The sequence below is a fragment of the Rhinopithecus bieti genome, unplaced genomic scaffold (assembly GCF_001698545.2).
Source record: "Rhinopithecus bieti isolate Rb0 unplaced genomic scaffold, ASM169854v2 scaffold_7967, whole genome shotgun sequence".
NCBI classification, from domain to species: Eukaryota; Metazoa; Chordata; class Mammalia; order Primates; family Cercopithecidae; genus Rhinopithecus; species Rhinopithecus bieti.
Window position 1 is genome coordinate 1239366 of NW_016806112.1, and position 17464 is coordinate 1256829.

Here is a 17464-nt window from a genome sequence, read left to right on the forward strand (position 1 = left end):
CTAAAACCCTTGAAAACTCCCAAGCTGTGGCTAGGCGCGGTGGCTCAAGCCTGTAATCCCAGCACTTTGGGAGGCCGAGATGGATCACGAGGTCAGGAGATCGAGACCATCCTGGCTAACACAGTGAAACACCGTCTCTACTAAAAAATACAAAACAAAACTAGCCGGGTGAGGTGGCGGGCGCCTGTAGTCCCAGCTACTCGGGAGGCTGAGGTAGGAGAATGGCGTAAACCCAGGAGGCGGAGCTTGCAGTTAGCTGAGATCAAGCCACTGCACTCCAGCCCGGGCGACAGAGCGAGACTCCGTCTCAAAAAAAAAAGAAATCTCCCAAGCTGTAAGAGTGTTTTTATTATTCATGAAGCCCTTAGATCACATCTAATTTTACGCTAAAGTGATGACTCAGGATGGTGGCTGGTCACCAGAAAGACCAACCATGTGATTAGAGGGTTGGGGCTTTGAGGGAGCTGGAGATTGAGTTCAGTCACAAGGCCAATGATTCAATCAATCATGCCTATGTAATGAAGCTCTGATAAAAACTCTGGACATCCAAGCCCAGAAAAGCTTCCTGGTTGGTGAATACATTGATATGCCAGGAGGGTGATACACCCTGACACCATAGGGAGAAGCATGGAAGCTCTGCATTCAGGAGCCTACCAGCCCTTGCCCTTGACCTCTCCACTTGACTGGCCCTGGTTTATATCCCTTATAATTAAACTATAATCCTAAGTATAGTGCTTTCCCTAGTTCTGTGTCATTCTAGCAAATTATAGAACCTGAAGGGGTCACAGGAACACCCAAATTTTCAGCCACTTGGTCAGAGGGACAGGTGACCAGGGGACCTCAGAGCTTGTGGCTGGCATCTGAAGTGAAAGCAGTCTAGTTGGGCACCATGCCTTTAACTGGGATTAATTGACTGGCATTTCTAAGAGGCCTACTTAGAGGAGCCTAATTTAATTGAGACAAATTCCTTTTGTCTTTTGCCCACCTCCTTTTCCCAGCCTGTAGTTGATGTCTGGAGCTCCAGGAGTCATCTTGGCCCATGAAATGATCTTGAGAGTGGAAGTCATGCACTAGGATAGTGAAGCAGAAGCTTAAGAACCTGGGGCACGGATGGCACCATGAAGCCACCATCTAAGGGATAACACCAACCCTTGATTGCTTCCTCCAGGCAGCTCTTACAGAAGGAGGAATAAACTTCTGTCTTACTAAATCCACTACCATATACTTATTTCCAGTATAGGCAGCCAAACTTAATCCTAATTAATAAGGAAGCCAGTGTCTAACATAGAAAGAGTACAGCTGTAAGCACTGTAGCCCTGTAGTTAAGAGTTCTGCATCTGGGATCAGGCAAACTTGGATCTGAATCCTAGCTCCACCACTAAATGTCTACTTGGCCTTGGTCAGTTTATTTAGCCTCTCAGTTTTCTCATCTGTCAATGACAATAATAATAATAATGATAATAATAATAACCTACCTGTCGGGCACAGCTGTTCACGCCTGTAATCCCAGCACTTTGGAAGGCCGAGGTGGGTGGATCACAAGGTTAAGAGATGGAGAGCATTCTGGCCAACATGGTAAAACCCCGTCTCTACTAGAAAGTACAAAAATTAGCTGGGTGTGGTGGCACGCACCTGTAGTCCCAGTTACTTGGGAGGCTGAGGCAGGAGAATCCCTTGAACCCAGGAGGCAGAGGTTGCAGCGAGCCGAGATCGTGCCACTGCACTCCAGCCTGGCAATAGAGCGAGACTCCACCTGAAAAAAAAGACCTAACACACTGAGGTATAGTAAAAACTAAGCATTACAATGGATACGAGAGTCGATTGTAAAAGGTAAATCTCTAATCTTTGCTTCCCAGTCCTCCACATCCTAAGATTCATCCTCAGTTCTCTGCTCTCCTTTTCCTCCTCCTCTTTTCTCTCTTCCCCTTTCTTCTTTCTCCTTCTCTTCCTTTTCCTTTCTCTTTATCCTCTTCTCTCATCTTCCTATTCTTTTGCTCTTTTTTTCTCTTCTGTTCCTACCCTTTCACCCTCTACAATTTAATTAGTTCACCCCACAGCCAGACCTGCACCTGTAATTCCAGCTCCTGCTTCATTTTCCGAATTCCAGCACCTCTCCTAACAACTGGACCTTGCCCGTCTGGCCTACCAGTGCTTCAAACTCCGATTCTCCTCTATATTCATGTCCTATTGCTGTGAAACAAATTATCCCAAAACTTCTTGGCTTAAAATAACAAACATGAGGCTGGGCGCGGTGGTTCACACCTGTAATCCCAGCATTTTGGGAGGCCAAGGTGGGTGGATCACCTGAAGTCAGGAGTTCAAGACCAGCCTGGCCAACCTGGTGAAACTCCATCTCTACTAAAAATCCAAAAGAAATTTAGCCGGATGTGGTGGCGGGCACCTGTAATCCCAGCTACTCAGCTGAGGCAGGAGAATCACTTGAACCTAGGAGGCAGAAGTTGCAGTGAGCCAAGATTGCACCATTGCACTCCAGCCTGTGCCACAAGAGCAAAACTCCATCTCAAAAGAAAAAAACAAAAACAAAAACATGGATTAGCTCACATTTTCTGTGTGTTAGGAATCTAGACTCAGCTTAAGTGGATGCCTCTGGGTTAGGGTCTTCATGAAGCTGCAATCAAGGTGACAGCTAGAGCTGCAGTCATCTCAAAGCATACCTGAGGGGAAGATCCACTTCCCAGCTCACTCACATGGCTGCTGGCAAGCTCAATGATTGCTGGCCAGACGCATTGGTTCCATCACCTCTGGCCTCTCCATAGAGCAGCTAACAACATGGTAGCTGTTTCCAACAGAGTGAGGGAGCCAGAGAGCAAGAGAGGGCAAGCAAGATAGAAGTCAGTCTTTTTGTTTTTTTTTTAGGCAGAGTCTCGCACTGTCGCCCAAGCTGGAGTGCAGATCTCAGCTCACTGCAACCTCTGCCTCCCCGGCTCAAGCGATTCTCCTGACTCAGCCTCCCAAGTAGTTGGGACTACAGGTGCCTGCCACCACACCCAGCTAATTTTTGTATTTTTAGTAGAGATGGAGTTTCACCATGTTGGCTAAGCTGGTCTCAAACTCCTGACCTCAGGTGATCAGCCCACCTCAGCCTCCCAAAGTGCTGAGATTACAGGTGTGAACCACCGTGCCTGACCAGTCTTTTTGTAAGGTAATCTCAGAAGTGAGACCCTATCTTTTTCTGTGTTCTCTCTCTCTCTTTTTTTTTTTTTTTTTTTTTTTTCGGTGAGATGGAGTCTCGCCCTATCACCCAGGCTGGAGTGCAGTGGCACGATCTCGGCTCACGGCTACCTCCGCCTCCCAGGTTCAAGCAATTCTCCTGCCTCAGTCTCCCGGGTAGCTGGGATTACAGGCGTGTGCCACCATGCAGGGCTAATTTTTGTATTTTTAGTAAAGACAGGGTTTCACCATGTTAGCCAGGCTAGTCTTGAACTCGTAACCTCAGGTGATCCACCCACCTTGGCCTCCCAACGTGCTAGGGATTACAGGCATGAGCCACCATGCCTAGCTGTATTCTCTTTTTTTAAAACAAGTCACTAGATCCAGATGACGCTCAAGAAGAAGAAATTGCATAGAACCTGAGTATCAGGAGATGAAACCCTTTAGGGACCAGCTTGAAGGCAGCCTAACACACCCTAAATTGAATTCTCAATGCCAAATCAAATCACGGCATGATCCTTGCCCTCTCACTTCCGCTTACATTCCATGGAATCTACATCTGCATGCGCTTCTTAGCTGGGCCTTCAAGACCCTCCAAAAACTATCCCAGTTCTCTCTCTGGACTTATTTCCTACTAATCTCTTTCATACTTCAACATTATGATCAACCCTAACACCCCCATACTTTTTGGCCTCCTGCCTTTTGCTTATACTGTTCCCTCCAATGGGAATGCATGCCCTGATCTTCCCACCTGCAAGAGTGCTGTCTAACCTCCACGCAAAGCTCTTCCACATACAGTATCTGGATTGAACCTCGAAGTAACTTAAAACTTTGAAGACAGCTGGGCACAGTGGCTCAGGCCTGTGATCCTAGCACTTTGGGAGGCTGAGGCAGGCGGATCACCTGAGGTCAAGAGTTCGAGACCAGCCTGACCAACATGGAGAAACCCCATCTCTACTAAAAATACAAAATTAGCCGGCCATGGTGACACATGCCTGTAATCCCAGCTACTCGGGAAGTTGAGGCAGGAGAATCGCTTGAACCCGGGAGGCGGAAGTTGCAGTGAGCGGAGATCATGCCATTGCACTCCAGCTGGGCAACAAGAGCGAAACTCCATCTCAGAAAAAAAAAAAAAAAAAGTTTGAAGACAAGTAATGTTAACCCTATTGTACAGCTACAGTTGTGAAAATGAAAGCTACTGACACTTACTGAGCACTTAGTTTGTGGCAGGCACTGTGCTAGTAGTTTCTCATATAACATCTGATTACACCTTCACAACAACCCTATGAGATGGGCTGTAATCTCCCCATCTATAGTTGAAGAAACCAAGACTTAAAGATGCCCACTTTTTGTACAACCTATAGATATTAGGAAGAAAAAAAAAAAGGTGTCCACTTTTTAACTTGACCAAGGTCACATGGCTGGTAAATGAACTGTGATTCAAAAACATCATCTACATCATCTGGCCGGGTACAGTGACTCACACCTGTAATCCCAGCACTTTGGGAGGCTGATGGGGGCAGATCAGTTGAGATCAGAAGTTGAAGACCAGCTTGGCCAACATGATGAAATCCCATCTCTGCCAAAAAATACAAAAATTAGCCAGGCATGATGGTGCATGCCTGTAGTCCCAGATACTCAGGAGACTGAGGTGGGAGAATCGCCTGAACCCAGGAGGTGGAGGTTGCAGTGAGCTGAGATCACACCATTGCACTCCAGCCTGGGAAACGGAGTAAGAATTTGTCTCAAAAAAAAGGAAAGAAAGAAAAAAGAAAACAAAAACAAAAAAGTCATCTGAGGCCGGGCGCAGTGGCTCACGCCTATAATCCCAGCACTTTGAGAGGCCAAGGTGGGTGGATCACCTGAGGTCAGGAGTTCAAGACCAACCTGGCCAACATAGTGAAACCCCATCTCTATTAAAACACAAAAATTATGGCCGGGCATAGTGGCTCACGTCTGTAATCCTAGCACTTTGGAAGGCCGAGGCAGGCGGATCACGAGGTCAGGAGATCAAGACCATCCTGTGAAACCCCATCTATACTAAAAATACAAAAAAAAAAAAATTAGTCGAGCGTGGTGGCGGACACCTGTAGTCCCACCTACTTGGGAGGCTGGGGCAGAATGGCGTGAACCCAGGAGGCGGAGCTTGCAGTGAGCCAAGATTGCACCACTGCACTCCAGCCTGGGCAAGAGTGAGACTCGGTCTCAAAAAAAAAAAATTAACTGGGCGTGGTGGCACCCACCTGTAATCCCAGCTACTTGGGAGGCTGAGGCAGGAGAATCACTTGAACCTAGGAGGCAGAGCTTGCAGTGAGCCAAGATTGTGCCGCTACACTCCAGCCTGGGTGACAGAGCAAGACTCTGCCTCAAAAAAGTCATCTGATTCAGCATCCTTATGACAAACCCCCATTGTACACTGCCTCTTATGGATTTATGTCACTTGTCCAAGGTTACATGTACAAGGTCTGCTACTAAGTAACCGAGTGGAACAGAGATCCAGGACTTCCGACCCTTTCCACCATACAAGTTGTCTCCCTGCTCAAGTGTCTCCTTGAGAAGGCCTTTCTTTGCCCCCCAAGAAAGAAAGTACTCCTTTTTAAAGCCCACAACATCACTTGGTTCCTTGTAAATGTATATCTTTTTTAAATTGTGGTAAAATACACATAACATAAAATTTACTATTTTAAATATTATAGGCTGGGCGTGGTGGCTCACGCCTGTAATCTCAGCACTTTGGGAGGCCAAGGCGGGCTCCCCAAAAAAAAAAAATACATATATATATATATGGTAAGGTATAGTTCATTGCCATTAGGTGCATTCACATTGTTGTGCAACCATCACCACTATCTTTCTCCAAAACTTGTTCAACATTCCAAGCTGAAAACCTGTACCCATTAAACACTGCTTCTCCAATCCCTCTTCCCCACAGCCCCTGGCAATCGCCATTCTACTTTCTGTCTCTATGAATTTCACTACTCTAGATAACTCTTAGAAGTGAAATCACAAAGTATTTGTCTTTTCATGATTAGCTTATTTCACTTTAACTTTCATCCATTTCATGCATGTGTCAGAATTTCTTTCCTTTTGAGACTGAATGATAGTCNATGAATTTCACTACTCTAGATAACTCTTAGAAGTGAAATCACAAAGTATTTGTCTTTTCATGATTAGCTTATTTCACTTTAACTTTCATCCATTTCATGCATGTGTCAGAATTTCTTTCCTTTTTGAGACTGAATGATAGTCTTTTTTTTTTTTTTTGTGACGGAGTCTCACTCTGTCGCCCAGGCTGGAGTGCAGTGGCACCATCTCGGCTCACTGCAAGTTCTGCCTCCCAGGTTCACGCCGTTCTCCTGCCTCAGCCTCCCGTGTAGCTGGGACTACAGGCACCCGCCACTGCGCCCGGCTAATTTTTTTTAGTAGAGACGGGGTTTCACCGTGTTAGCCAGGATGGTCTCGATCTCCTGACCTCGTGATCCACCCATCTCGGCCTCCCAAAGTACTGGGATTACAGGCGTGAGCCACCGCAACCGGCCAAGACTGAATGATATTCTATCGGCCAGGCGTGGTGGCTCACGCCTGTAATTCCAGCATTTTGGGAGGCCGAGGTGGGTGGATCACCTGAGGTCGGGAGTTCGAGACCACCCTGACCAACACGGAGAAACCCTGTCTCTACTAAAACTACAAAAACTTAGCCAGGTGTGGTGGCACATGCCTGTAATCCCAGCTACTTGGGAGGCTGAGGCTGGAGAATCGCTCGAACCCAGAAGGCGGAGGTTGTGGTGAGCCAAGATTGTGCCATTGCATTCCAGCCTGGGCAACAAGAGCGAGATTCTTTCTCAAAAAAAAAAAAAAAAAAAAAAAGAGAGATCAAGACCATCCTGGCTAACACGGTGAAACCCTATCTCTGCTAAAAATACAAAAAAAAAATTAGCTGGGCGTAGTAGTGCAATCCTGTAGTCCCGCTACTCGGGAAGCTGAGGCAAGAGAATCATTTGAACCCAGGAAGCAGAGTTTGTAGTTTAGCTGAGATCGTGCCTCTGCACTCCAGCCTGGCAACAGAGCAAGACTCCATCTCAAAAAATATATATAAATAAATAAGAAAAAATAAAAAATATTCTGTTGAATGTATATAGCACATTTTGTTGATCCATTCATCTGTCAATGGATACTTGCATTACTTCCACCTTTTGGTATTGTGAACAATGCTGCTATGAACATTGATATGGTTTGGATCTGTGTTCCCACCCAAGTCTCATGTTGAATTGTAATCCCCACTGTTGGAGGAGAGGCCGGGTAGGAGGTGACTGGATCATGGGATGGATCCTTCAGGAATGGTTTGGCATCATGCCTTTGGTGCTGTTCTTGTGATAGAGTTCTTATGAGATCTGGGTCTTTAAAAGTCTGTGGCACCTCCCCCCTCTGTCTTGGTCCTGCTCCCACTTTGCCCTCCACCATGAGTAATAGCTCTCTGAGGCCTCCCCAGAAGCAGAAGCGGCCATGCTTCCTGTACAGCCTGCAGAACTGTGCGAGCCAATTAAACCTCTTTTATTTATAAATTACACAGTCTCAGGTATTTCTTTATAGCAATGAGAGAACAAACTAATACAAACATGAATGTTCAAGTGTTCGAGTTTTTGTTTTCAATTCTTTTGGGTATATTCCCAGAAGTGGAATTGCTGGGTCATATGGTAACTTTATTTTTATTTTTATTTTTTTTTAAGAGACAGGATCTTGGCCGGGCGTGGTGGCTTATGCCTGTAATCCCAGCATTCTGGGAGGCCAAGAGGGGGTGGATCACCTGAGGTCGGGAGTTCAAGAGCAGCCTGGCTAACACGGTGAAACCCTGTTTCTACTAAAAATACAAAAAATTAGTCGGGTGTGGTGGCGGGCATCTGCAATCTCAGCTACTCGGAAGGCTGAGGCAGGAGAATCTCTTGAACCCAGGAAGTGGAGGTTGCAGTGAGCAAAGATCACGCCATTGCACTCCAACCTGGGCAACAAGAGTGAAACTGTCTCAAAAAAAAAAAAAAAAAAAGAGACAGAGTTTTGCCCTGTCACCCAGGCTGGAGTTCAGTGAGGCAATCATGGCTCACTTCAGCCTTGAACTGCTGGGATCAAGCAATCCTCCTGCCTCAGCCTCCTCACTAGCTGGGACTAGTGTTGCAAGCTATCATGCCCAGCTAACTGTTTTTTATTTTTGTGTAGATGAGGTCTCACAATGTTGCTCAGGCTGGTCTTGAACTCCTGGTCTCAAGTAATCCTCCACCTCAGCTCCCCAAAGTATTGCGATTACAGGCGTGAGCCACCACGCCCAGCCCTATTTTTAATTTTTTGAGAACCTGCCTACCATACTGTTTTCCATGGTGGCTATACCATTTTTCATTCCCAGCAGCAGAGCACAAGTGTAAATGTATAACTTTTAATGTGGCTTCCAGGGATGTATCCTATGTACTGTGCTCCTTGAAGAAAAGGTCTGTTGACATTCAACTTTATATCCTGAACAGCACTTACTATAATTGATGCCTAGAAAATATTTGTTAAATAAATGAATAACTAAGGTATCAAAAATCACTATCTTGAAACAAAGAAATCCGCTTTTATTTGAAACATACTAAAAACTTCAGAGAAGACCAAATAGCTGCTGAACAGTGTGCCTAGAGAGATTCTTTTATAAGCTGGTACATAAATCCAGAGTTTCATTTCTTAAAAACAAGTGGCCCCACAGTGTATTTCTTTTCATCTCACCAGCTTCTTGTCAACACTAGGTTCATCTCCTGGTCCTGTTTCTTTTCTAGGCTTACAATAAAACTGATTTAAAGTAAAAGTTTCTTTAAGAATTATGCTACAATATGCTGATCTGAAAATAAATTTTCTAAAATTATTTTTTTTTTACCCATAAGGGGGCCATCAAAGATTTCCTGGTGATATTATTTCCTAAGAACTTATGCACAGGTTATAAACTTCCTTCTGTCAGAGCGACTGGATAACACTTTTGATTATCTCTTCCACCCTGAATTTCTAGGTCAGATATAAACGCAGAAAGAAAATTGACTCAAAAGGCCTTTTAATTCACTATTATAATTAATAACTTTGTGTTACAGAGAAAAGTACTGATTCAAGTATATACAAAATAAAATTTTAAAATTTTCATTCCCACCAGCAGAGCACAAGTGTAAATATATAACTTTTAATGTTGCTTCCAGGGATGTATCCTATGTACTGTGCTCCTTGAAGAAAAGGTCTGTTGACATTCAACTTTATATCCTGAACAACACTTACTCTAACTGTTCTAGGAACAGTCTCCTGGGATATTTTCCTTATAATGTTCTTCCTACTCTGTTACCACTAATTAGCATAACAAGGTAGAAAAAAGAGAGAAGGTGAAATAAAGAAGTAAATGATGCTTCACAAAACCATAATATAGGTAGGTAGGCAAAATATTTGATATTTGCATAAACTTTAATTGTATAATCCTTGCGATTATAATCCCTGTGATTACTCAAGGCTGGAAAAATTGCATCTTAAATAGTTCCCCAGCCCAAGACCCTACTTCCTCTTGATCTTCACACCTCCCTCATGAGTCCCCATAGCTACTTTTCCTACCCCATGGCCTAACCCTCCGAGCCTTAGCTCACTGGACCAGGAATGGGCACTTCACCAGGACTAACCCAGTCCATCTTTTGGAGACTCGCCCTTGCACCTGAAACACACTGATTTGTTTACTGACTGCTTGAGTTGAGGATGTGTAACCCCAGACCTCTGGGATAGTCATGTTTAGCCAACTGCCCAGGAAGAAGCAGAGAAAGCCACTTGTAAACAGAACACTTACAGAAAGAAGAAACTGCTGAACCTGGAGGCATGTAGGAGTGTGGTGGTGTGAGGCGGGCAGGCAGCTCGACAGCTCCCAGTTCTGAAGGCTTTCCAATTTCTGCTTCCCATGGTGCCTGGGAGTCATTCAAGTACCCAACACTCTTGACTTGGCAACTATAAGCTGGTTCCTGGAAGATTACTTAATTTTGAGTCAGATATTGTCTGAAATAGGAGAGAGGGAAGAGTTAAGCTGGAGGATGCAGCCAGGTGGGCACTCAGGGAGGTCTTGGGCAGTCTAGGTGGCAAGAACTGGGAGGGGTGAGGAGGGAGCTGAAGGTTTGAGGAGAGGGTGGCACGTTTCTTGTGCACATGTCGAGCGTGGGGAGCCTGCATCATGACCAGGGGAGATCTAAGCTCAAGAGAGATCTGAACTAGAAAGAGAAAGACATAGGAGTTATTAATGTCTTGGTGGTATTAGTAGCCATGACAGTGAATGAGATCATACAGGGAGAGTGTGAGAGCTGAGAAAAACGAGGGTCCGTGACAGAGCACTAATAATTAAGGGACAGATAAAGAAAAAAGGAAGCAAAGAGGAGTCTTTGGGTTGGCAGAAAGACGAGGACTAGGAAAGCATAATAGCATGAAAACCGAGAGTGTTTTACACAAAAAAGAGAGGTCAAGAGTTGAACTGGGTTATGGTCTGTGGTGTCCACTGGATTTATTTATTTATTATTTATTTTGAGATGGAGTCTCAGTCTGTCACCCAGGCTGGAATGCAATGGCACGATCTTGGCTCACTGCAACCTCTGCCTCCCAGGTTCAGTGATTCTCATGCCTCAGGCTCATGAGTAGCTGGGATTACAGGCACCTGCCACCACACCTGGCTAACTTTTGTATTTTTGTAGAGATGGGGTTTCATCATGTTGGCCAGGCTGGCCTTGAACTCCTAACCTCAGGTGATCCGCCCACCTTGGCCTCCCAAAGTGCTGGGATTACAGGCGTGAGCCACCGCTCCCCGGCCTGTCCACTGGATTTATGATGTGGTGAGCATTGGAGGCCCAGTGAAAACCCCAGGGGTGTGGCAGAAGCTTGATGGCACCAACAAAGAAATGAGTGGTAGGGAGGACCACAGATAGGGATAGGCAGCCCTTTGGAGGAATTTGGCTAGAAAGGAGAGGAGAGAAAGAGGGCGGAGCTGGAAGGCAATGTGGAGTTGGGTACATTTGGCGGATCTGAGAGAGAGCTAAGAATGTTTAAATGGCTCACAGGAAGAAGTCTGAAGCAGGAGAGATGGAGGGGGATAAATGTCCCCCTTGAGCGAATCCCTGAGGATGTAGAGGGGAATGGGGTCTAGGGCCTGGGTGATGCTGCCCTTGGCTGCAATACCTATGACAAAGAGGAAAAGGAAGCAGGAGGGGAGGCTAAGCTTCAATGTACACCCAGTGACAGCCTCAGCCAACCCCACGGGGAGCTTTAGAACCAGAATGACCTTTCCAAGTTGTCCTGAGTTAGGCCAAGATGGCTGGGCCTTTATTTTTATTTTATTTTATTATTTTTTTAAAACAGGGTCTCACTCTGTTACCCAGGTTGGAGTGCAGTGACATGATCTTGGCTCACTGCAACCTCTGCCTCCCTGGTTCAAGCAATTATCCTGCCTCAGCCTCCTGAATAGCTGGAACTATAGGTGCACACTATCGCACCAGGCTAAATTTTGTATTTTTTGGTAGAGACGGGGTTTCACTGTGTTGGCCAGGCTGGTCTCGAACTCCTGGCCTCAAGACATCTGCCCATGTCGGCCTCCCAAAGTGCTGGGATTACAGGCATGAGCCACCGCACCCACCAGCTGGGCCTTTATACTCTTGTATCCATCAGTGAGAGGATGTGGGCTGCCCAGACAGGGAAGAGCATGACCTTGGACAAGGTGGCTCTCTGATGCTAAGGCAATCTCTAAAGGGACTTGGGAGCTGAACACTGCCTCTAGACAGTAAAATCGACACCCAGGACAGTGAGTCCTTCACTGAAGCAGGTCTAGATGGCACAACACAGAGCCTACCACATTCCTATCCTCTACCGAGATAATGACATTTAAGTTTTTTGGCCCCGTGTTCAACTCCCTCTGCCATCTGACCTCTGCCCATCACACCAGCCTTCTCTCCCACCATATAAGAAAGTCCCACTCCTCACTGTTCGTCCCTCTGTGCCTTCTCATCCCTCCATCTTATATGATCCTGGTCTTATTCTATTCCTGCTTCAAAATCCATCTCAGAGGCGGCTATTTCTGGAAATCCTTCCCTGCATCTCCCAGAGAATAGCAACTCTCTCCCTTGTCTCTCCTACCTCATATACATTTAAATGTTTGTGCTTAATTAGCCCAGGTTGTCAGTTGTCTCTCTTCCCAATCAGGCTGTGAGCTCTGAGTACAGGGACATTCTGTGAATGATATTGATGCTTCCAGTCCCATGTGCTCGGAACTGGGCTACCACTGGTAAATGAATATGTGAGTAAAGTAATGAATAGATGAATGAATGAATGAGTGGGCAGAGCTGAGGCTCAGTGAGCTGACTAGTCTGGAGGCTGGTCTCAAGGAGGGATGGCAGCTGGCTGAAAAATAATGTCCAACGGGCATGTGAGCCCCAGTCCAACCCATCTTTTTTTTCCTTTTTTTTTTTGAGACAGAGTCTCACTGTGTCACCAAGGCTGGAGTGTAGTGGCATGATCTTGGCTCACTGCAACCTCCACCTCCCAGATTCACGCCATTCTCCTGCTTCAGCCTCCCAAGTAGCTGGGACTACAAGTGCCCACCACCACGCCCAGCTAATTTTTTGTATTTTTAGTAGAGATGGAGTTTCACCGTGTTAGCCAGGATGATCTCGATCTCCTGATCTCGTGATCCGCCCACCTCGGCCTCCCAAAGTGCTGGGATTACAGGCATGAGCCACTGCGCCTGGCCAACCTATCTTGCATTGATAGCCAAGGGGTCCTCTCTGGTGGGTGGGAGCAATAGGATGTCTGGGAAGCAGTGATTCATAAGAAGCAGCAGCTCGCTCTTTCTTTCTTTCTTTCTTTCTTTCTTTCTTTCTTTCTTTCTTTCTTTCTTTCTCTTTCTTTCTCTCTTTCTTTCTTTCTCTTTCTTTCTTTTCTCCTCCCTCCCTCTCTCTCTTTCTTTCCTTCCTTCCTTTTTTCCTCTCCCTCTCTTTCCTTTCTTTCTCCCTCTCTCTTTCCTTTCTCTCTCTTTCCTTTCTCTCTCTCTCTCTCGCTCTCTTTCCTTTTTTCTTTCAACAGGATCTCACTCTGTTGCCAAGGTTGGAGTGCAGTGGTGCAATCATGGTTCACTGCAGCCTCCACCTCCCAGGTTTAAGTGATCCTCCCACCTCAGCCTACAGAGTACCTGGAACTGCAGGCACGTGCCACCACACCCAGCTAATGTTTGTATTTTTAGTAGAGACAGCGTTTCACCATGTTGCCCAGGCTGGCCACAAACTCCTGGGCTCAAGAGATCTACCTGCCTCGGCCTCCCAAAGTGCTGGGATTACAGGTATGCCATGGCACCTGGCTGCATTTTCAAAGAAGGAAGAGAAAGGGGGTAAGAGAGGAACGGAAAAACATTCCATCTTATTGGAAATGAGACTTCAGCTGTTGGCCATGAGTACAAGGATAGGTTACAGCTGTACAGGGCCCTGGAGTAGTCCACAGATAGCAGAGTGTAGGGCCCTTGTCAGAGTCCTGGGCAAAAGGCATCACCTGGTACCAGTGGGGTTGGAGAGGGGAGGTGACAGCGGAAGAACAGGCAGGTCCAGGGCTCCCCCAGGCCCGCTGCATGCTGAGCTCAAGGAGAAGACACATCTTAGATTCAGCAGGTCCTGTGGATTCTGGGGCCAGGTCCTTCTGAGCCTGCTTGGGGCAGGGTTTCATTACTTGGGATGGCAGTTTCTTCCTTCTCCCCTTTGCTCCACAAATACTTGTCTTCAATCATTTTCTCATTTAATCCTCATAGCACTCCATTAATATCAGTATGTATCTTTTCTTCAGTAAACACTGACGTGCAACTGCCCATATGCCAGGCACTGTTCTTAACCCCTCACGAATATTAATGCGTTTGATCTTGGTAACAGCCCTTGAAGTCGATGGGGATTTTTATCCCATTCTACAGTTGAGAGAATGGAGGCACAGAGTATGAGGTTGCATAGCCAGTAAGTACACGGTTATTCACATTCTACATGATACACAGTTTATTCTTTTGTTCACCAAGTGTTTATTGATTGCTTGCATGGGACAAGGCCCTACACTAGGCAATAGGGCACAATATCAATCAAAACAGAGGAAACCCAGCCCTCGAGATGCTCACAGTGTCCAGTTCCCAGTTCCATTGCTAAGGCTTGGGGATTGCAAGTGTTCTCCATGGAATTTTCCTGCTAATCTGTCTAGAAATTCTTTTTTTTTTTTTTTTTTTTTTAGACAAAGTCTTGCTCTGTCACCCAGGCTAGAGTGCAATGGTGCGATCTTGGCTCACTGCAATCTCCGCCTCCCAGGTTCAAGTGATTCTTCTGCCTCAGCCTCCCAAGTAGCTGGGATTACAGGCTCACACCACCATGCGCAGTTAATTTTTTTGTATTTTTAGTAGAGACGGGGTTTCACCACATTGGCCAGACTGGTCTCGAACTCCTGACCTCAGGTGATCCTCCCACTTTAGCCTCCCGAAGGACTGGGATTACAGGAGTGAGCCATCGTGTCTGGTCTGTCTAGAAATTCTTTATCATTAGTATGCCAACTGAAGGGTGGAGATGTCATAATTGAGCCCTTGCATCTGCTCGTAGGCCTAGTACTTGGCTTGTCTCTACCCAACTAGTTCTAGGAGGAAGAAAGCAGAGCCTTTGCCAAGAGGTGAGTGAATATTCAGTTTCCAGAACTACCTTCCTGCCTTTGGCCATGCTGTCTCCTCCGTCTGGAATGCATCTCCAGTCATTCATCCCTGCCACCAACTTTGACAATAGTGGCTCCCAAGGCAGTGTCTTTGTCCCCATTTGCAGGATGACAACACACCTAACGGATGATTACTAGGGACATTATCTCATTTAATCCTCACAACGATCCTATGAGGAAGATATTATAGATTTAAAAAAAAAAAAAACCTAAGCAAAATGAAAGAACTTGCCCAAGGTCACCCAGTCAGAGAGTAGTAGAGCTGGGATTTGAACCCCTGTCTATCTGACTTTAAAGCCCAAGCCGTTTTTTTCTCCCATTCTCTTTATTTTATTGCATTAGAAATTTATTTCCTTCACATATACAGAATATAAAACCTATCTTCACAGTGAATTATGCCTCTCTGCTCTTGTTTTTTCCACACAAAAATTAATGACCACTTCCTGAAAATAACTGAAGTAAATCTACAGATGCATACTCTTAACCAGTGCACCACACTGCTGCTACTTGAGCTTTTGTTTCTGGAATCCTTGGTTATTTAACATATATTCCACAGTTATGCAGTTGCTTATGCTCTTCAGTTGTTGCATGTGTGAATTTCTTGTTTGCTCAGCTTGATTTTATCCCCCGTGATGCACACAGTAAATGCATAATAAATGTTTGTTGAATGAATGGATTTTCATGTATCTTGCTGAAATATACACAGCTCTGTTTGATTCACTAGAGTGGCATACCCGAACAAGAAATAATTTTTCTTAATGTGTCCCTTATAAATTGAACCCAACCATATTTGATTAATTTCACATCATGCATTTTTATTGCACCAATCACTCTGGTATCAGGTCATATTTATTTTAAAAACAGATTCACAAAGAGTGCAGGGCTGGAGTGACAGTGTAAATATGTTAATAATAAAAATAATACTGAAGATATTTTACTGGAAACTCTCGCATGCTAATGATGAGTAAGTGCATTCTACGGAAATATGTTTGATTTACAATGCAATTAATTTTAAAAAGGTTCAGATCCTATACCATATCTTGTATACTTAGATAATGAAAACTAAAAATGAATATTCAGGACATGAAATCGGAGGAACAAAAATCACCTTAAAGACCTTTAGCATTTTCATTAGAACAAAAGCCCCATCACTGAAAATGGTGCCACTGTCAGATCAAATGTATCCACATTAGGAACGTCCTCCTGGGTAGCTGCGGTGATTTTGTACTGTGAAGTGCACATGTGTACTCCACGCAGCCCTCACAATGAAAAACACTACATATTATCCAGTGACCGAAGAGGCCTGGCACCTTCAATCATGCAACGAAAGGCTTTGGGGGTTTCTTGCTCAGGTGGAAACGAAGTCTTTCATGTCAGCTCACATTGTGGGATGCGGGAGCATTTCCATAGATATTCGGCCCTGTCTTAGGATCCAGCTAAAAAAGGAAATGCATTCTCATACCCTATTCAAATTGCAAGAAATAAAAAATGTGCTTCATTTGCTTCATTTGGTATTTCATCACTTGATTCAGATGTTCCAAGAAAGCGTGCATTCTTATGCACACCTTGGGGGAAAGATACCCATTTTTGTAACAGGATTTATAAAGTTGACTCTGCCCACTTTGTATCCAAGGGGGGAGGCAGCAGATGCTGCCGAGCGATCTTGCACCGTGGGGAACTTCACGTCAGTGCAAAATGGTTGTGATTTTTCCCTCATTTATTGAGGACAGATCTGCTTTGATGTAGCAAGCACCAGACTTTCAGCTAGAACTATTTGGCTTATTCAACAAATCTTATGTATAACTTTGATTAAAAAAATAAAATTTTAATTATAAAAAAAGAAGATGCAGGCTTGAATGCTAATTATAAAAAAAGAGATGTGTTTTGTGTTTCTCCGGCAGTAATTGTTCATCTTAAATAAATATTGCAGAAAGAATTATCATCATTTTATAAAAGAAAACAACAACATACACACATACACAAATAGAAAAAGACTAAACTGGGCATTTAATAAAAACCTCACGGCTTAGCAGGCAAATGATATCCTCTAAGGACCAGAATCAGAGAGAAGAAAGTAATAGAAAATAAAACATAAGAGCTTTGTGTTACAAGTTTTGTTGTATTATTTTACCTTTAATCTCTGGACCATTACTCAGAGAAAAGAAAATTCAATGTAGAAATAAAATAATAATCTACATCAAATTAGAAAATTAAAACATAATAAAACATAGCATAGGAAAACTTGTTGGTAATGTCTAAATGTTTTGTGGTTGAACATCAACATTTTCTAGTTAAAAAGCATCCTACTCTCTGAGTATTCTTCTTTTTTTTTGAGGGAGTCTTGCTCTGTCGCCCAGACTGGAGTAGCTGGGATTACAAGCATGCACCACCACACCTGGCTAATTTTTGTATTTTAATAGAGAAGGGGTTTCACTATGTAGGTCAAGCTGGTCTCAAACTCCTGACCTCAAAAGATCCACCTGCCTAGGCCTCCCAAATTGCTGGGATTACAGGCGTGAGCCACCGTGCCTGGTCTTTTTTTTTTTTTTTTTTTTTTTTT